Source organism: Aotus nancymaae, unplaced genomic scaffold, assembly GCF_030222135.1.
Source record: "Aotus nancymaae isolate 86718 unplaced genomic scaffold, 86718_ANA_hifiasm-v0.15.2.pri h1tg000019l, whole genome shotgun sequence".
NCBI lineage: Eukaryota > Metazoa > Chordata > Mammalia > Primates > Aotidae > Aotus > Aotus nancymaae.
Genome location: NW_026988431.1, coordinates 47,969,274 through 47,990,434, shown reverse-complemented (window position 1 = coordinate 47,990,434; position 21,161 = coordinate 47,969,274). Strand labels below are relative to the sequence as shown.

The 21,161-nt window shown below is 36.4% G+C and overlaps 1 pseudogene; it reads right to left on the bottom strand.

Moving 5' to 3' along the window:
- Window positions 1-1,453: 1,453 nt before the first annotated feature.
- LOC105706615 (asparagine--tRNA ligase, cytoplasmic-like) overlaps window positions 1,454-21,161 on the bottom strand; it is a 60,869-nt pseudogene continuing 41,161 nt past the window's right edge.

Sequence of the window (21,161 nt, the reverse complement as noted above, 5' to 3'; positions counted from 1 at the left end):
CTACCAAACCAGGTAGACTAAGAATCAGTAAATCACAGAATTTGGAAACAACTATTGACACGTTTGATTCTGTAGTTATCTAAAGGCTATTTGCTTTTTATCTGGGCCGTATTTTATATTTTTGCTAAGTATAAACTTATTTATTTGTCCTCATAATTCAGACAAGTGAATTCCCTCATCTTAGAGTCCTCATTTTTTTTTTTTAGGTACTATGAAAGCCACATTACTTAACATTTTTGTCTCAATTTTTCCACCTACAAAACAGGACCTAGGTAGAATCATTATTAATGCTGCCATATTTAATGCTTGTCTAAATATTTACGATATTCAGACATAGTCATCTTTGCTTTTCCTTGAGAAGTGTCAACTTTCAGTCAGGTTGGCCCAGGTAAAAAGATGAAGACAAGTCAAGTCTGATTCTGGGGCTTTCTGTTCACAGTTCTGTCTGGTTTTCACTTGTTTTTTTTTTCATGCCCTTTTTCCACATTTCCATTTTCTCTCAGAGTGAGATAATTAGTGTAAAAAGTGAACTAAATGGTGCCTGGGGACAGTAAGTCTTGAGCATACTGACATTGTGTCCCGAGTCCCACTTTTACACAAGTTGCTCAAATCTCACTGTAAATGTCGTCAAGTTTTCCACAGCCCAGGATGGCTGGCTGGCTTCCAGCTATGAGAAATGGCTTCCTGAACATGGTCTGGTGAATCTGGTGATTTCAAGATTTGTGCAGCCTGCATCTTCTCAGCTTTGAGGATTCAACAGTCATTAAGTTCTCAGAAAGAAGGGGATTCTAGAGCTTTTTATATCACGTAGTACAAACCACATTTGATTATGTGAAACATCAGGAATTCACTTAACTCCATAGACAAATCAGGATTCCACACAGTATTACACTCATTTTTTATGACTCATGAGAACTCTGTTCTTGTAAATTCAAGTATGAGTGATTTAAAAAAAAAATTCCTAAATGTGTCTCGTTGTTCCTAGATCTTTTATAATTCCTTGTTTTTCTCTTTTAAGAAAAAATGGAAAACCTTGCTCCTTTATCCTTAGAATATCCTGCAGGTCCTGTTTCTCCTTTTCTCTTCTATCACTTAAGTGACTGATTAGGTTTCTTTAATATCAGGAGCTTCATATCTAGAAAAAAATTATTTTTCCAAGTGAGCTCTGGAAATTTCTGGAAAAGAAACAGAATTTCTTAAGACTGACATTTCATAATATTTATGATAGCTCATAACATATTATGAATGTCACAGAATCTCTAGCTTTACTTAGCCTCATAGAATTTTTTTAATTACTTGTTTAAATGCTCTGGCACCAACATCTTTATTAAATTGCCTTTGAAAATAATGTAAAGTTCTACACATTTAGGAAGATCAAAACAAAGCCATCTTCATAATGATACATATTGCTGAGCCAGATTTGGAGAAAATAGTAGTAGTTATCGAGAACCTACTCTTTTTACTTATTTATTTAGAGTATTTTTAAGTTCATAGCAAAATTAAGGAGAAGAACATAGATTTCCCACACTCCATGCCCCTACACATGCATAGCTTCCCTTATTATCAACATCTTTCACCAGAGTAGTACATATTGTTGCAATTGATGAACCCCCATTGACATACCATAATCACCCAAAGTCTGTAGTTTACATTACAGTTTGTTCTTGGTGTTGTACATTCTATGGGTTTAGACAAATGCAAATATGAAGATACATATGCATAATTACAGTACCATATGGAGTATTTTCACTGCCCTTAACATCATTTGTGTTCCATGTATTCATTTCTTCCTTCCTGCAACCCCTGTCAACTACCGATCTTTTAGTCTACATAGTTTGGCCTTTCCAGAAGATCATGTTGGAATTGTATAGCATATAGATTTTTCAGATTGGCATCTTTCACCTAACAATATGCACTTAATATACTATATATAATATGCATTCCTCCATATCTTTGTAGTTCATTTCTTTTTAGCACTGAATAATATTTTAATGTCTGAGTGTGCCACAGTTTATTAATTTCTTCATCCACTGAAGAATATCTTGGTTGTTTCCAAGTTTTGGCAACTATGAATAAAGCTGTTATAAACATGCATGTGCATTTGTGTGTGTATATGTGTGTGGACATAACTTTCCAACTCCTTTGTGTAAATGCCAAGAAATGTGTTTGCTAGATTGTATGATGAGTAAGTTCAATTTCGTAGAAACTCTCAAACTCTCTTCAACAGTAGCTATATGATTTTGCACTCCCACCAGCAATGAATGAATGTTCCTTTCATTTATTTATTTATTATATTGATTTTTATTTATTAGCTTGTTGATGTGATGGAATACAAAAATTGATTTTCAAACGTTGAACCAGCCTTGTATAACTAGGATAAATCCCACTTGGTCATGATGTATGATTTTATATACATTGTTTGATATGATTTACTGAGGATTTTTACAACTATTTTCATAAAATTTATTGATCTGTAGTTTTTATTTATTCTAATGTCTTTGTCCAGTTTGGGTATTAGGGTAATATTGGCCTCATAAAATGAGTTAGGAAGTATTCCCTCTGCTTCTCTACTCTGAAAGAAATTGTAGAGAATTGGTATCATTTCTTCCTAAATATTTTGTAGAATTCATCAGTAAACTATTTGGTTCTGGTGCTTTCTGTTTTGGAAGGTTATTATTGATTCAGTTTCCTTAATATAGGGCTATTCAAATTGTCTATTTATTTTTCTGTGAATTTTGGCAAATTGTGTTCTTCAAGAAATTGCTCCATTTGATCTAGGTGATCACATTTGTGTATGTGTTGCTCACAGTATTTATGATCCTTTTAATGTTTATAGGCTCTAAAATGATGTCACATCTTTCTTTTCTGATATTAGTAGTTTGTGTTTCTTTTTTTTTCTGGTTCTTTTCAAAGAACCAGGTTTTGATTTTGTTGATTTTTCTCTATTAATATCCTATTCTCAATTTCATTGACTTGATTTTTGCTCTAATTCTTTTTTTTTTTTCTTATAGATTACTTTGGATTTAATTTGCTGCTCTTTTTCTAGTTTTCTGAGATAGGAACTTAGAATATTGATTTTAGGGGTTTTTTTAACTAATATGTGCACTTTAATACCATAAATTTTCCTCTAAGCACTGTTTTTGCTCCATTTTATAAATTTCATATTTTAAATTTTCTTTTGAGATTTCTTCTTTGACCCACATGTTATTTAAAAGCATGTTGCTGACCAGCCTGGGCAACATAGCAAGACCTTGTCTCTACAAAAGTTATTTTAAAAATTAGCCCAGAATGGTGGTGTGTGCTTGTACTCCTAGCTACTCGGAGGCTGAAGCAGGAGGATTGCTTGAGCCCTGGAGTTCAAGGATGCAGTAAGCTATGATTATGCCACTGAACTTCAGTCTGGGTGACAGAATAAACCCTTGTATTAAAAAAAAAAAAAAAGCATGTGGCTTAATCTGTGTGCATTTTGGGATGTGGGATTTTCCAGTTATCTTTTTATTATTGATTTCTAGTTGAATTTCATTTTGTCTGAAAGTAGACACTGCCTAATTTATATTCTTTTGAATTTGTTGAGATGTGTCATATGACCTGGAATAAGATCTATATTCATGAATGTTTCATGTAAGTTTGAGAATACTTTGTAATTAGCTGTTGCCTGATAAAATAATCTATAGATGTCAGTTATGTACAGTTGGACTGATGGTGTTGTTTAGTTCAACTAGGTTGTTACTAATTTTATGCCTGCTGGATCTGTCCATTTCTGACAAAGGGATATTGAAGTCTCCAGCTATAATGATGAATTCACCTATTTCTCCTTTGCAGTGCTATCAGTGTTTGCCTCAGCTGTTTTGACACTCTCTTATTAGATGACTATACATGAAGAAATGTTAGATATTCTTAGCATTGACTCCTTTATCATTATGCAATGCTCTTCTTTATCCGTGATAACTTTCCTTGCTTTGAAGTCATCTTTGTCTGTCTGAATTTAATATACCTATTTCATTTTCTTCTAATTAGTGTTAACATGCCATATTAATTTACTTCTAAATTATATGTGCCTTTATATTTAAAAGAGGCTTCTTGCAGACAATATATATTTTGGTATTTTTTAAAAATCTACTCAATCTGTCTTACAAATGGTACATTTAAACTATTGATGTTCAAAGTGATGGTTGTATTAATATCTACCATATTTGTACTGTTTTCTCTTCAAGGCTTTCTTTTTTTTCTTCTTCAGATGTCTCTGTCACCGAGTGTGAAGTGCAGTAATATGATCACAGCTCAATGTGGCCTCAAACTCCTGTGCTCAAGTGGTCCTCCTGCCTCAGCCTTTCAAGTAGCTAGGACTACAGGCATGTGCCACCATGCTGAGCTAATTTTTAAATTTTTTGTAGAGATGGCGTCTCACTATATTGCCCAAGCTGGTCTCAAACTCCTAGCCTCAAGCAATCCTCCTGCCTTGGCTGCCCGAAGCACTGGTATTACAAGCATGAGCCACCATGCCTGGCCCCTCTGTCCTTTATTTCTGTTTTTATCTCCTGTTACTTCTGCTTTTTGTGGTTTTAATTGATTATTTTACAGATCCATTTTCTTTCCCTTTTTAGCTTGTTATTTTTCTTTTTGATTTTTAAAAAAGATTTTTCTAGTGCTTGCAATGAACATCTGCATCTAATCCAAATCCACTTTCAAATAACACGATAGCATTTCAGAGATAGTGTGAATAACTTGAAAAATAATTTGAATTTCTTCATCACATTCTTTGTATCATTCCTGTCATTCATTTCACTCATATATATCATACATAAGCATATATAATCAAAAACATTGTTATTTTGAACAAATTATTATCAGATCAATCAACAATCAGAAAAGTTCTTTTCTTACTTTCACTTATCTTCTCTTTATTGGTCTTATTTTCTTCATGTAGATGCAAGTTTCTGACCTAGGTCAGTTTCCTTCTTTCTGATGACCTTCTTTTAACATCTCTTGCAAGGCAGGCCTACCGGCAACAAATTCTCTCAATTTTTATTTGTTTAAGAAAATATTTATTTCTTCTTCACTTTTGAAGAATAATTTCACAGGGTACAAGGTTCTAGATTAGTGGTTTTTTTCCCCTCTCAATATGTCATAGATTTGATTCCATTTTATTCTTGCTTGCATGGTTTCTGAGAAGTCAAATATAATTTGCTCCTCTAAGCAGCAGTCCCCATCCTTTTGACATCAGGGACCACTTTCATGGAAGATAATTTTTTCACAGATGGGGTCAAACTCTTCCACCTCAGATCATCAGGCATTAATTAGATTCTCATAAACAGCGTGCAACCTAGATCCCTTGCATATGCAATTCACAATAGTGTTCACACTCTTATAAGAATCTAATGCGGCTGATCTGACAGGAGACAGAGCTCAGGTGGTAATTCTTGATTGCTGTCACTCACCTGCTGCTGTGCAGCTCAGTTCCTAACAGGCCACAGACCAGTACAGGTCTCTGGCCCAGGGCTGGAGACCCCTGCTTTATAGATAAGATTCCCCACTTCCCCTTTCCCTGCCCCGGCTTCTTTCTATCTTCCATTTTCTATAAGTTGAATATAGTAGGCCTAGCTGTTGCTTTTTGAGGCATTTATCCTGTTTAATGTTCTCTGAACATCCTAAATTTTATAACTTGGTGTCTGACATTAATCTTGGGAAAATTTTAGTCATTATTGTTTCAAATATTTGTTCTGTTTCTCTCCTTCTCCTTCAGGCATTTTTCATTATGAATGGGTTACATGTTTTATAGTTGTCCCACAGGGCTTGGATAGTCTGTTCTTTTTTTTTTTCTTTTTTCGCTTTGCTTTTCAGTTTTGGAAGTTTCTATGGTCATATCCTCAGGCTAAGAGAGTCTCTCCTCAGCCTTGTCCAGTTTACTGATGAAACCATTAAAGGCATGCTTTATTTCTGCAGATGCGTTTTTGATATCTAGCATTTCTGTTTGATTCTTTCTTAGAATTTTCATCTCTCTGCTTATATTATTTACCCCTTTTTGTATGTTGTCTACTTTTTGCATTAAAGCCATTATCATATTAATTGTAGTTTTAAAAAATTATTGGTTTAATTCCAACATTCCCACCGTATATGGTTGGTTCAGATGCTTATTCTGCCTCTTGAAACTGCTTTACTGCCTTACAGTGTAACTTGCAATTTTTCTGTTTAGAGGAAGACATGATTTACTGGGTAAAAAATAATTTGTTTAGTAGGCCTTAGTCATGTGGTGATAAGGTGTGAGGGGAGAAGTGTTCTGTAGTCCTGTGATTAAGTCTCAAGTCTTTTAGTGAGGCTGTGCCTCTGGGCTGTGGCTTCAAATTGCCTTCCAGTCCCCTTATTTAAATGGAACATTACGGATAGAGGAGGCTGGAGTTGGGTATCTTCCTTTCCCCAACATGGAAAGTTAGAGGATGCAGAGTTGGATATTTCCCTTCTCCTATGTGAAAGCCCAGAGCTGAGTGGATTTGGATATTTCCCTTCCCCAGGTTAGTTAGGCTCTGATATAATGCCCCAGAAGGTTAGACTTTTGTTAACTAGTTTCTCCTGTGGATCTTGTTATGAAGCGTGGTGACTCACACCCGTAATCCCAGCACTTAGGGAGGTCGAGGCAGGCAGATCATGAGGTCAGGAGATCGAGACCATCCTGGACATGGTGAAACCCCGTCTCTACTAAAATACAAAAAATTAGCCGGGCGTGGTGGCGCGCCTGTAGTCCCAGCTACTCAGGAGGCTGAGGCAGGGGAATCACTTGAACCCCTGGAGATGGAGGTTGCAGTGAGCCGAGACTGTACCACTGCACTCCAGCCTGGGTGACAGAGCAAGAATCCGTCTAAAAAAAAAAAAAAAAAAGAACAAAATACTCTGATAAATTTCAAAATGGTTCATTTTCTGCTAAAAGTGTGAGGAGATTCCCGCCCCTCCCCCACCACCAACCCCCGGCATTTACTGTGGTACCTTGCTTGATCTCCTGAACATAAATGTCACAATATTGCCGAGGCCTCCCTATGACTGGGTTCTCCTGGAGTTTTTCTCTCTCAGAAGTGTCCACCGTGAACCTCCAACAACTGGTCCACTGCCGTCTGTGTTCTCCTCCCCCGACGCTGCTTCCTCAGGCCTCAGCTTGCACATCTGCTCTGGCACTCTCTGTAGCCACCTGTCTCTCTGCTCCGTGTCCTCCTCTGCCGTTGAGATTCAAGAAGAGTTGTTACTTTTTCAGTTCAGTTTTTTTTTAACTTGTTAGGACACAGCCACTACTTCCGAGGTCTTTACATGTGGAAAAGGAAACCAGAAGTTAGACATACTCTTTTTTACATGGAAAAATAGATTTTATATGGAAATAATTTCAAACTTTTAAAAATAAAAATAGTAAAAGGAAAACTAATGTATCCTTTTACCTAGATTCTCCTGTTGTTACCATTTGCTCTGTTGGCTTTATTATTTTCATTTTCCCTCTCATTAACTACTCTTTTGCCAGGTTTTTTATCGTCTCCTTATTTCTGATCTTCAGACCAACATTATTCAAAATTCATCCATATTTTAGATATAAAGAAACTAAAGCCTTATGAGATGAAGTGGAAGTCTATTATTTTTTGCCTCTTGTTCTCCAAGTGTTTTCTAATTTTCCTCTGGAGAATTTTTTTTTTTTTTTTTTTTGAGACGGAGTCTTGCTCTGTCGCCAGGTTGGAGTGCAGTGGCACAATCAGGGCTCAATGCAACCTCCGCCTCCTGGGTTCAAGCGATTCTTCTGCCTCAGCCTCCCGAGTAGCTGGGACCACAGGCGGGTACCACCACGCTCGGCTAATTTTTGTATTTCTAGTAGAGACGGGGTTTCACCATGTTGGCCAGGATGGTCTCCATCTCTTGACCTCGTGATCCGCCCATCTCAACCTCCCAAAGTGCTGGGATTACAGGCCTGAGCCACTGCGCCCGGCCTCCTTTGGGGAATTCTTACTCTCCACCTGTGTGGTTCAGATAGATGGATCCTCTCCAGGTTCTAGGGGTGGGTGGGTGGTCCATGCTTAGCAAATGAAGGCACTGCATCCTCTTTGTTATAGCAGTTGGTTCGGATATGGGCATATGATTCAACTCAGATGAATTAGAACCAATCAACATTAGCCCCAGGGCATTTTTCTGAAACAATTAGAAATGCAGTTCTCTTTCCCTGGGAGTTGTTAAACTGTAGAATACAAGTTTGGAGCAGTTAGAGCCCTTTTTTTTTGCTAACACAAAGAGACTTACAGTGAGATTGAGAATAAAGCTAATAGAGAGAAAGGAGAGTTCTGAAAGCAAGAGTCATAGATGCCTGGAATCATTATTTGCAAGATAATGACACAGTCATGTTAGACTTAGATTTCACTTTTTGCCCAAACCTGGTTGATTTGAGAAGCTGTTACTTGCCACTGAAAACATTCTGACTAATTAAGACACTACACTCTTTCTCAATATTCCAAGGCTGTTAAGTGTCAGGAGCTGGAATTTAGACCAAGTTCTGTCTTAGACCAAACTCTTCCTCTTGCAAATAGAAGAGACCTCTCAATTGTACTAAGTGCTGGCGAATAACGAGGAGAGAATTGCACACATGCAGCTTCTTAAGAAGAATGTTTCAGTAGACAAGCTGTATTTTTTTTTTTTAACATTTCTGTCATCTATGTTTTTATAGAACATCATATTCAGTACTGTGGCAAATAAAGAAAGACATGGAAATCAAAATAACTCCCTGTGTAATGCTTATGAATTAATAGAAAATAAAAGTTTTTTTTTTAAGATAGGGAAAAAGACACATTGAGAGTTTGATCATTTTTAACTACATAAATGGATAAAAATTTCTGTCTGAAATAAAGAGTAAAGGGCCACATCATACCCTCGAATCATTACCCTTTTCTGATATTTCCAATACTCCCCACAAAGTCACTGGCTTCGGATCCTTTAGATACATAACACGAGTCGTTTTCAGCTCTCTCTTGTTCCCATCAAAAGGTCCCAAGACAAGTCATGATGGTTCTAATTATAGAATATTATTTTATTTTTATACTTCCACAGGCCTGGGCTATTTTTTTATATTAAGTTGGGACTGCTGCAACAATATATTATAATAACAAAATATAATATTTACCATGCTTCCGTTTTCAAGCAAAAGGACTTTGTCACCTAAGCATTTACTAAACCAGCATTTTTTTCCAAGCTATGGGCCTTAGTAGGTCACAATGGAATACAATGGAATGGAAATAATTGAATAGAGCAAGATAGAATAGAGAAGGACAGAATAGAATAGAATAGAACAGGAGTGTATTCCATGTTGCAAGTGTAAATATTGTAGCACAACAATTTTATATACCAAAAAATATGGGTATTGATATGGATATAAGTATTGATATAGATCTAGGTATATGCGGTGAATGTGTTTGTGTGCATGCTTATGTATACTGGGTTGCCACATATAAAATATATTTCATATGTGAGTTTTCAACAAAAATGTTCAAAATCCAACAAACTAGACAGAGTAGTAACTCGCAATCAATCAAAGAAAGTATATTAGCAGAATATCTAGCTTATGCAAATATTGCTATAGGAATAATCATTATAACACATAAGTTTGACCTTGCAATATCCTGTGCTGTGAAAACTACAGTGAATACAATCCTCCATAAGTTCTGAGCTCTTTCCAATGTGCTTCAAAGTTGGCCACAAAATTATGCTTCCTGTGAAGTAACCCTTATCAGTCATTGTTCTCTGAGCATTGCTTCTCTCTTCTCATCTCTGCCAAGTCACAGCACTACCTCCATTCAGAATCTTGTACAAAACATACTTTTCCACAGAACTGTGATAAATGTTGTCCCAAAAGAAACTTAGTTTAGGCCAGGCGCAGTGGCTCATGCTTGTAATCCCAGCACTTTGGGAGGCCGGGCAGGTGGATCACCTGAAGTCAGGAGTTTGAGACAGGCCTGGCCAACATGGCGAAACTCCAGCTCTACTAAAAATACAAAATTTAGCTGGGTATGGTGGTGGACACCTGTAATCCCAGCTACTCAGGAAGCTGAGGCAGGAGAATTGCTTGAACCTGCAGGTGGAGGTTGCAGTGAGCTAAGATCAGGCCACTCTACTCCAGCCTAGGTGACAGAGCAAGATTCCGTCACACACACACACAAAGTTAGTTTATATGTTATTTGATTAAAATATTTTTAACATTGCCAATTTTGTAGAAAGTTTGAAAAGTGCAGAGGAAAAAATGAAATACAGTATAAAGAAAGAAAGAAAGAAAAAGTAATCCATGTCAATCTAGTGGTAGCTATTCCTGTTAATATTTTAGGTAGGTTGAAATTGCCTCCAAAGGCCAAAGAAAAAAATATATATATATTTTGAGCTAGAGTCTTGCTCTGTTGACCATGCTGGATGGAGTGCAGAGGAGCAATCTTTGGCACACTGCAACCTCCGTCTCCCATGCTTGTGATTCTCCTGTCTCAGCCTCCAGAGTAGCTGGGATTACAGGTGCACTCCAACATGACTGGCTAATTTTTTTTTTTTTTTTTTTTTTTTTTTTTGGTATTTTTAGTAGAGACAGGGCTTCACCATGTTGGCCAGGCTGATCTTGAACTCCTGACCTCAAGTGATCTGCCTGCCTTGGCCTCCCAAAGTGCTGGGATCACAGGCGTGAGCCACCGCAGCCAGCCAAAAAAATTTTTATTTGAGATGTTGAAGAGGAATCATAATAATTCCCCCAAAACTATTCCATTTAAGGTTTAAATTAAATATAATCGATGTGAGCACAACACTTCGATAATTAAAAAATTATCACTCCTGAGTTATAAGAACAAGGATTTAACCAAAAGATTACTTGTGATTAAAAGATATTTATAAAAGCTGATGTAACTTACTAGTTTCATTAGTAGTCTGTGCCAGTTTCTCTTTGATTCAAAGTATTTTCAGAGTGTCACAATAATGTTTTGGGTTGACGAAAATATGATATGCACAGTGGTGAAACCTGATGAAGAAGGACTGAAAAAATTCGTGAAAACAAAACATGTGAGAGTGTTAGACTAAGTCCTGGAGAGAAAAACAGGAATGGATCTGTAATCCTAGTTCAAGTTTCTAGTCTTTTTCCTTGTATCTCTGCCAGCTATCTTTCTACATAAATTAATAATAAAGCTCGCAAGAATAACAAATGTTTTGCTGAAATGCTGATATATTTTTATTTCTCTATTTGAATATCATGGAAAGTACATTTGAGTTTATGAATATTAAATTTCATGTCCTCATTCACGATCTCATCCCTGCATCTTGTCCTCACATTTCTGGGCCAGACTTGGAGCTTCCATTAATGTCAAACAGAGTTTTGCCCTAAGGCAGGGAACTGAAAGGTTGTAGTAACAAGATGAGGATTTGTCCTACTGGGAATGAGTAAAAGAAAAGGAAGTTCACTTTTGTTAAAGAAAGCAAAAAAAAGTCTCTCTAGAAGTTGGAATAAAAAAAAACTTTTTCAGATATCTTTGTTGTTTGAGATACAAACCAAGGCTATGGTGAAGTTAGCAATTTAACTTTATTTGCCTTTCAGCAACAATGTCATCTGTATGCAGTAGCATCCTGTGGTCTCCAGTCTTTTCTTATCATGGGTCATGAAAACTTATGATAGGAATTTAACAAAACAGTGTTTAAGAAATTAAGATTCCATTTTGGGCTTTCCTAAAGAGAAAAAGATGAAAAAACGTTCCTGTGTACTTCAGCAATATGACCCATGGAGAACTGGAGAACAACTAAAGAAATGAAAAGATTTTCTTTTCCTCTAGAAAGTCCTGTAAAAGATAGGGCAAAGTCAGCTTTTAGTGGAGTATCTGTCAAAATTAATGAAAACTTGTAGTAAAGGCAAAAAGAATCAACCATCTTAGTTGGCCATCAAGGTAAATACCTTATACTTAGGTGCTCACCTTATTTTCTATGAGCTTTGCATGAAATAAGCTGCATTTAATCTCAGGCAAGCCAACTACCCTGCAAGTCCCTGCCCAGCCAGACTCTTCCCAGGGAAAACACAGAAGCCAGAATCTGTTGAACCCTTGCAATTGAGTTGAACCATTTGAAGTTGCTGGTAAGAAGTACTAGGCACATTAGATAGGTTATTGCTTTAATTACCACAATTCGGCTTTGAGATAGATAACATTCACATAAAGCTGATGAGAAAAGAGGTCAGGGAGGTAATGTTATTTGCCTAGAATAGGGTCACTTGGGTTGTCAGTGTTGGTGTTGGGGTCAAACAAGATCCGACTCTAAAGCTAGTGATGAGTTAATTTATCAGGAAACAAAAAGTTATAAAGACATTCCTGAAATGTTTTGTTTTTTGGATGGCAGAAATTAAAAGTGTTTCACCAAGATCGTTAAGGTAAAGAGGGGGTCTACTCTCCTTGGAAAGAGAAAGGGGGGAAATGGGGAAAAGCTATTAATAATGTAAAGGATTAAAATAAAAATTCATTACTACAATGAAGGACAGAGTTAACTGTATACAAGCCATATGCCTGGGACAAAATAAAGCAGTAATTTTCCTCTTAATAAATAAGAGCAAGATGTGCTATATAAATGCAATGATACTTGGCATACAAAAGGAAATTTAGAAACTTGAGAACAGATGAATTCATTGTGAGTTGGTTTATTATGGGTAGTTCCTTCACTCTGAGAATTAGACCAAATATGCTGAGAAAGATGTTTTTCTGTCTTTGAGTGAGACTAGTACGTATATATAATAAGCATTGAACTTTTTTAAAAGAAGAAAACATTCACTGAAAAGCAAACTTTCACTATATTTCTGTGTAGTTGATCCAGGCCACTTAGTTGAGTAAAATGTATTCAGTTAGTCACTTTAGATGTGATATGTTCCACTTGGCATAATCTATAAGTGAGGTTAACTGGGGCCTCTGTATCACTCAGTGGACTTTGACAGTAGAATGCACAAAATTTATTAAAAAATCTATTACTTTTGTCATTTTTAATGACTCAATTAAAAAACATTATTTCCTTTAAATCTACAGGAGGGATTTAATATACTCAACTAGGCTTTAAACAAAACAATGGTTATAACAATCTTTCTGAAAATATGAAAGAGTTACAGTATCACCAAATAGCAACCTCTTAAAATAAGATTAAACAATTCAAAATGCCACCAATAAATAACTGTAAAGAAAATATAGTTAACTCTCAAATATTTAGTATATTGTGGGGTTTTTTTTAGTTTTTTACATTATCAGTGTTCATCTCTTTTTTTTTTTGAGATGGAGTTTTCTCTCTTGTCACCCAGGCTGAAGTACAGTGGCATGATCTAGGCTCACTGCAACCTTTACCTCCTGGGTTTGAGTGATTCTCCTGCCTCAGTTTCCCAAGTAGCTAGGATTACAGACATCCACCACCATGCTTGGCTAATTTTTGTATTTTTAGTAGAGACGGGGTTTCACCGTGTTGGCCAGGCTGGTCTGAAACTTCTGACCTCAGATGATCCTCCCTTCTTGGCATCCCAAAGTGCTGGGATTACAGGCGGTACCGTGTTCATCTTTTAAGCTTCTTTTCCATTCATTGTCTGATGTTTTAATCACCTGACTGTGCCTCAAGAATCAGTCTTGGTTCAATGAACAGGCTGGATGAGAAAGAAGTTTTGAAACTGAAGTCAACATTAGATAAATTACAATAATGAACAGGGCTGAGCTGAGATCAGCATCACTACCTCAGAGCAAATTTAAGGAGGCACCAAACACTCAGAAATGAAAATAGTATTTTTAAAATTAATTTATTTATTTAAGTTCTGGGGCACATGTGCAGATCATGCAGGTTACATAGGTACACATGTGCCATGGTAATGGTTTGCTGCATCCATTGCCCCGTCATCTCCGTCATCTACATTAGGTATTTCTCCTAATGCTATCCCTCCCCAATCCCCCCACCCCCTGCTATTCCTCCCATAGCCCTCCAACCACCAGGCCCCAGTGTGTGATGTTCCCCTCCCCGTGTCCTTGTGTTCTCATTGTTCAACACCTACTTATGTGTGAGAAATTGCGGTGTTTGGTTTTCTGTTCTTGTGTCAGTTTGCTGAGAATGATGGTTTCCAGTTTCATCCATGTCCCTTCAAAGGACATGAACTCATCTTTTTTTATGGCTTCATAGTATTCCATGGTGTATATGTGCCAACCTGCTCCCGAATGACTACTGGATAAATAATGAAATGAAGGCAGAAATAAAGATGTTCTTCGAAACCAATGAGAACAAATACGCAATGTACCAGAATCTCTGGGAAACATCCCTCTAGAGGGAAATTTATAGCATTAAATGCCCAACAGAGAAGTGAGGAAAGATAAAAAATTGACACCCTAATGTCACGATTAAAAGAACTAGAGGAGCAAGATCAAAATTCAAAAGCTAGCAGTAGGAAAGAAGTAACTAATATCAAATCAGAAACGAAGGAGATAGAGACAAAAAAAAACCCTTCAAAAAATCAATAAATCCAGGAGCTGGTTTTTTGAAAAGATCAACAAAATAGACCACTAGCCAGACTGATAAAACAGCAAAGAGAGAAGATTCAAATAGATGCAATAAAAAATGATAAAGGGGATATCACCACCAATCCCACAGAAATACAAACTACCATCAGAGATTACTACAAACACCTCTATGCAAATAAACCAGTAAATCTAGAAGAAATGGATAAATTCCTGGACGCTTACACCCTCCCAAGACTAAACCAGGAAGAAGTTGAATTCCTGAATAGACGAATAACAGGGTCTGAAGTTGAGGCAGCAATTAATAGCCTACCAATCAAAAAAAGTCCAGGACAAGACGGGTTCACAGCCAAATTGTACCAGAGGTACAAAGAGGAGCTGGTACCATTCCTTCTGAAACTATTCCAAACAATACAAAAAGACGGAGTCCTCCCTAACTCATTTTATGAGACCAACATCATCCTGATACTAAAATCTGGCAGGGATGCAACTAAAAAAGAAAATTTCAGGCCAATATCCATGATGAACATTGATGCAAAAATCTTCAATCAAATACTTGCAAACCAATTGCAACAGTACACCAAAAAGCTTATCCATCATGATCAAGTAGGCTTCATCCCAGGGATGCAAGGCTGGTTCAACATAAGCAAACCTGTAAACATAATCCATCACATAAACAGAACCAAAGACAAAAACCACTTGATTATCTCAGTAGATGCAGAGAAGGCCTTTGATAAAATTCAACAGCCCTTTATGCTAAAAACTCTCCATAAACTAGGTATCGATGGATCATATCTCAAAATAGTAAGAGCTATTTATGACAAACCCACAGTCAATATCATACTGGACAAAAACTAGAAGCATTCCCTTGGAAAACTGGCACAAGACAAGGATGCCCTCTCTCACCACTCATATTCAACATAGTACTGGAAGTTCTGGCTAGGGCCATCAGGCAAGAGAAAGAAATAAAGGGTACTCAAATAGGAAGAGAGGACTTCAGATTGTCCGTTTGTAGATAACATGATTGTATATTTAGAAAACCCCATCGTCTCAGCCCAAAATCTCCTGAAGCTGATAAGCAACTTCAGCAAAGTCTCAGGATACAAAATCGATGTGCAAAAATCGCAATATTTCTATACACCAATAACAGACAAACAGAGAGCCAAATCATGAGTGAACTCCCATTCACAATTGCTACAAAGAGAATAAAATTCCTAGGAATACAACCAACAAGGGATGTGAAGGACCTCTTCAAGGAGAACTACAAACCACTACTCAAGGAAATAAGAGAGGACACAAACAGATGGAAAAACATTCCATGCTCATGGTTAGGAACAATCAATATCTTGAAAATGGCCACACTGCCCGAAAATAGTATTTTAATATAATATTTAAAAAATCAAAATTAATGCAAAAATTCATGACAAAAATAACAAAAATGTAAATAAAGACATCTTGTTGTTTGTTTGCCTGACAACCCTGCATTATTATGCAACAGAAACAGTTGTTTCCAATCAGCTCACAGTTCTCAGCCAGTGCAACCCTTTTGGCTTCTGCCAGGAGGGTCTACGAAGGTTGACAATTGTGTGTAAACTGTTTTAATTCTGGAATTTTTGTTACCTTTCCCATTTGGTTCAAAATACAGGAGGATATTTTGTTAGGTTTATGTAGATCCACACTTTTATTTTTTCCTTTTATCTCAGGCTCCTACATGGTTTCAGTTAACACTGATAACAGAGTTCAATAAGTGAGTCCCAGGCAGCTGGAAATTCAGAATTCATCAGCATTTGCTTTTTGGTTTCAAGACGGATGTGGTTCATGTTTTGGGAATTTCTTTCATACAGAGCTAGAAGTTACTTTGTGGAAACCTAAAGGAATTAAAACATTCTAGTTTCTCTGTCAACATTTTACAAGGCCAAGATCAATCTGAGCACTGTGCTAAGCAAAAAGATGTATGTCTAATTCCTAGTGTAATCCTTGAGATGGATTAATTGCCCAATACATGTTTGCTCTTTGAGCTCTGAAATTCCCACAGGTGGGATAAAAAGTTATTTTAGTTGTAAAGTAGAAAATAATAGTAATAATAATTAATAATTCAAATTTATTAAGAATATTTTAGTCCTTAAATTATTACACTGACTTAAAAAATCAATATTATTTCTAGTCTCCTATATTTATTTTCAAGGCTATGAATATCTTGCTTCCAGCTCTCAAAACACAAAATTAAGAATATATATTCCAACTTCTCTACCCTATAGACAAAAAAGACGTGGCATGTAGGTTTCTTTGACATTCTTCCTTATCTTGATGTGTGAAACTTTTTTAGGTCAGCTTCAATGTCTTGAACATCATAACTCTTTAGTAAATGCATATTGAATTAAATGCTGTGAATCTAAATTGTGGCAATAGCCTGACTACCAGTTTTTGTTTTATTTTAATCTAGGTTTCAAGGAATGGTGGTCTTCATGTGCTTGGCTAATTTGAGCCTGAAGCAGCACAATGCTTCATGTGCAGCTGATCAGAAGTACCTGGAGAAAGCCAAGTCCCCAGGTACCATGTTGTATGGGATCCTATGGAGAAGTTCAAAAAGATTTCTAGGCAAAATAACCTTGTTGACTGCCTAGATGGGTTCAGAGTAACCTGAATCCCTCTCCTACAGCTTATGAAAATCTTTTTCCTGCAATTCAATATCAAAATTAGAGAAAAATAGAGTTTCATATATTACAGAAACTCAGAAGTAGAAGGTAGCATCAAATTGCAATGCAGTTTCTATGAGTGGAAGATTAGGGAGAAATCTTTCATCTGGGTGGCTTGAAGATCCTCCTACAAATGAATTCTGAGTTTTTGGTATTTCTTTTTCTTTCAGTTTGTCAAATGTGCCCATAACATTAAAAAAAAAAAAGTCCCAATAAAACAAAAATGGAAGACATTTTCTATCTGGTATCAGGCTGGTAGACCACAGATTTGGGATGAAATATTTCTGCTGTCCTTCAAGATACCACATAAGCAACAATCTCAAGCATGTGTAGCGTTAGAAACAAGTCAGAAAATACAACCTAGATCAGGTAAGGTAGGAAATTTTTATATAGAGCATCTGCTTTTTTATTCTAAGGGCCATGGAGAAGTGACTAAAGGAACTGGTTGAGAATACACAATAGTTATTTTCACACAAATCCCAAAAGTGTGCAGCAAGCCTCTTGAGAAGCAAAAGTCCAACATATTTTGTTGCCCAAAATTTAGTGGGATCTTATGTGCATGCTAAATATTCAGTACTTTTGAAGTTAGATTTTGATGTTGGTTATGCTTATATGCAAATCTCTTAAAAACCATGTTATGTTGTTTTGAACTTGTTACTCAGTATGGAAATGTCATTTGCATTTCTTCAGATCAAAATAACATATTTTTTCTTTTTATTACATGGTTATTAATAACCCCACACATATAAAATGCATTCATTAATATATGAGCTATAAATAATAAATTTCTCACTGGTGTTTCTTAAGGTATTCAAAGCCTGTGATAAAGTACTATTCTGTTTGCTCACCCCAAAAAATAAATAACTATAAACCTTATAAAACAGTATTATACAGGACAAAAATTTGGCTTGAATTAATGCTTGTAGAGAGGTAATATTGGACTATATAGCTAAGTATGTAGCTAGCTTAGAGTGTCTTAAAACATAAAGTTATTAGAGGAAATATGTCTGATGTGTTGACTTGGATTTTGAAAGTCACAGAGCCTTGTTTAAAGGTGATATATAGTGGCATAGTTGGTATTACTGTTGCTCTAAAGGAGAAAAGAATTTTAGTAGTATTTTTTGCTTGAAATACATTGATTGAAATGGAAGGAGAGTCTGTGAGAGTGACGATAATAGCTAAGAATCACTTGCATTTTCTTTCAGCCTAGTTGTCTGGTACAATAATAGGTACACAGCATTTGAAAGTAAAACCTTCCAGAACTTCTAGATTTTTTTGGTTTATCCACAATGGAGATGTCTGCACTGTTAATCCAGTGGAAGAGATATGATAGAGCTTTCTCAGGCCAGTGTGTTGCTTCATGAGAAAAGAGAAATCTCAGGCTTTCCCATGTTGTTAAAAGAATTTCTGTGAAACTACTGACATTTAGCTTGGTATTCAGCTGGAGGTTGAGAAGTTGTCAATTCCCCAGATCAGTTTGAGTCATGTTAAAAATACTTTGGTATGTGTGGTTGGTTAACTGCAGGTGTTTGGCTATGAAAGTTGAGGAAGCACAAACATGCAGTTAGAACATTGTGGCTCACAATGATTTGAATGGAAGCTAAGAGAAAACATTGTTTATGACCAATTAATTTATTTCCTTTTTGGAAGTGTCTCTGTGATGCCAAACAGCTTAGTGAAAAATAAAAAGCACCAGAAAATCCTTTGCAAAATTTTTTTCTCTTCATCTATTCAATCATTCATTTATTCAACATTTACTGGTTGTTTATAATACATATGGCCTTATCACCAAGGAGCTTAGAGTTTAAAAGGGGAGAAAGTTATGCATGTATACTATAATTGTTATGGAAGTTATAAAGATATTAGAGTGCCACAAAAGAGATGTAAATAAACTCTTATGCCTAAGCAGATTACTCATACATAGGTGGGAGATTCAGGAATGCCTTCTGGACAACATGACATTGAGTTGAGCTTTAAAGTGAATATTTTTCATTCTAGCTGGAGGTTAGGCGATATAACAGAGAAGCTTTGATTGTAAAAATGCAGAAAATACAACTTAAATGAGGATATTGGAGAGAAGGGAGATTGCAATCCATTAGAACATGATGTTTCCCATTCAAATCATATATTGGAACGTGGTAGGAATATTTTTGGTTAGACTGGAAAGGGAGAAAGTGTGGAACACTTGCCCCAGAATGTGAGAAGGGATTGCTTCATAAAATTGGTATCCAGTAAACAACAGTCTGAGATGTAAGGCTGTAAAGGTAGCTGGAGCTGTAAATGTTAAATCAGGGATTAACAGTAGGCAAAGAAAAGGAAGCAGGAAGTTTGCACTAGTGAGGGCAAGGGATGATAATTAAGATTTGAATTAATATCATGAGAATGAAGTTAGGAAAGGGTATGTATTTTAGATCTGCTAACTGTAGAGTCAATGTCACTTGGCATTCAATTTGAATGTGAGTATTGATGATTTTCATGGTGCCATAAACCAAATTTGTATGTACATGTGAAGGAGTCTATGTTCAAGGGATGAGAATATATTAATTTGATGCATATTGAGCTTAAAGTATAAGTAGACTATCAAAGTGGAAAGGTAGAGCAGGGTTTTTATTAGTGCTGGGCTGATATCAGGATAGAATCATAGATCAAGGAGTTCTATAGCGGTAATAACAGAAGCCTAGTGATTGTTAAGAGAGTATATGCTGAGAGAAAAGAGGGAAAAAGAGAAGACGGTCAAAATGTTTAATGATTTAAGTACTAGGACATTTGAAAAGTTACGGATATTTTATATTCCTCAACTACCCAAAAGCTACTTGGATTTTCACTTTTCATTTATATGGTTTAGTAACATGGGGATGTTTATATTAAATTTTTTGGTGATTTTAAATTTAATATTATATGTGGAAAGGTGTGGGTGATTTCTAACATATAGGCTTGATGTCACGGCCTATATACAATTATCATATCCCCTTTCAATCTTTATTTCTTCAATTGGAAAAGTCTGAACAATCAAAGGGCATTTTTTTTTTTTAATTGCATTTTAGGTTTTGGGGTACATGTGAAAAACATGCAAAGTTGTTGCATAGGTGCATTCATGGCAGTGTGATTTGCTGCCTCCCTCCCCCTCACCCATATCTGGCATTTCTCCCCATGCTATCCCTCCCCACCTCCCCCCTCCACTGTCCCCCCCACTCCCCCGCAACAGACCCCTGTGTATAGTGCTCCCCTCCCTGTGTCCATGTGTTCTCCTTGTTCAACACCCTCCTATGAGTGAGAACATGTGGTGTTTGGTTTTGTGTTCTTGTGTCAATTTGCTGAGAATTATGGTTTCCAAGTTCATCCATGTCCCTACAAAGGACGTGAACTCCTCATTTTTAATGGCTGCATAATATTCCATGGTGTATATGTGCCACATTTTTCCTGTCCAGTCTATCATCAATGGGCATTTGGGTTGGTTCCAGGTCTTTGCTATTGTAAACTGTGCTGCAATGAACATTCGTGTGCATGTGTCCTTATAGTAGAACGATTTATAATCCTTTGGATATATGCCCAGTAATGGGATTGCTGGGTCAAATGGAATTTCTATTTCTAGGTCCTTGAGGAATCGCCACACTGTTTTCCACAGTGGTTGAACTAATTTACACTCCCACCAACAGTGTAAAAGTGTTCCTATTTCTCCACATCCTCTCCAGCATCTATTTTCTCCAGATTTTTTAATGATCACCATTCTGACTGGCGTGAGATGGTATCTCAATGTAGTTTTGATTTGCATTTCTCTAATGACCAGTGATGATGAGCATCTTTTCATATGTTTGTTGGCCTCTTGTATGTCTTCTTTTGTAAAGTATCTGTTCATATCCTTCGCCCATTTTTGAATGGGCTTGTTTGTTTTTTTCTTGTAAATCTTTTTTAGCTCGTTGTAAATTCTGGATATCAGCCCTCAAAGGGCATTTTTTAAAATGGCCTCCTCCTGTCT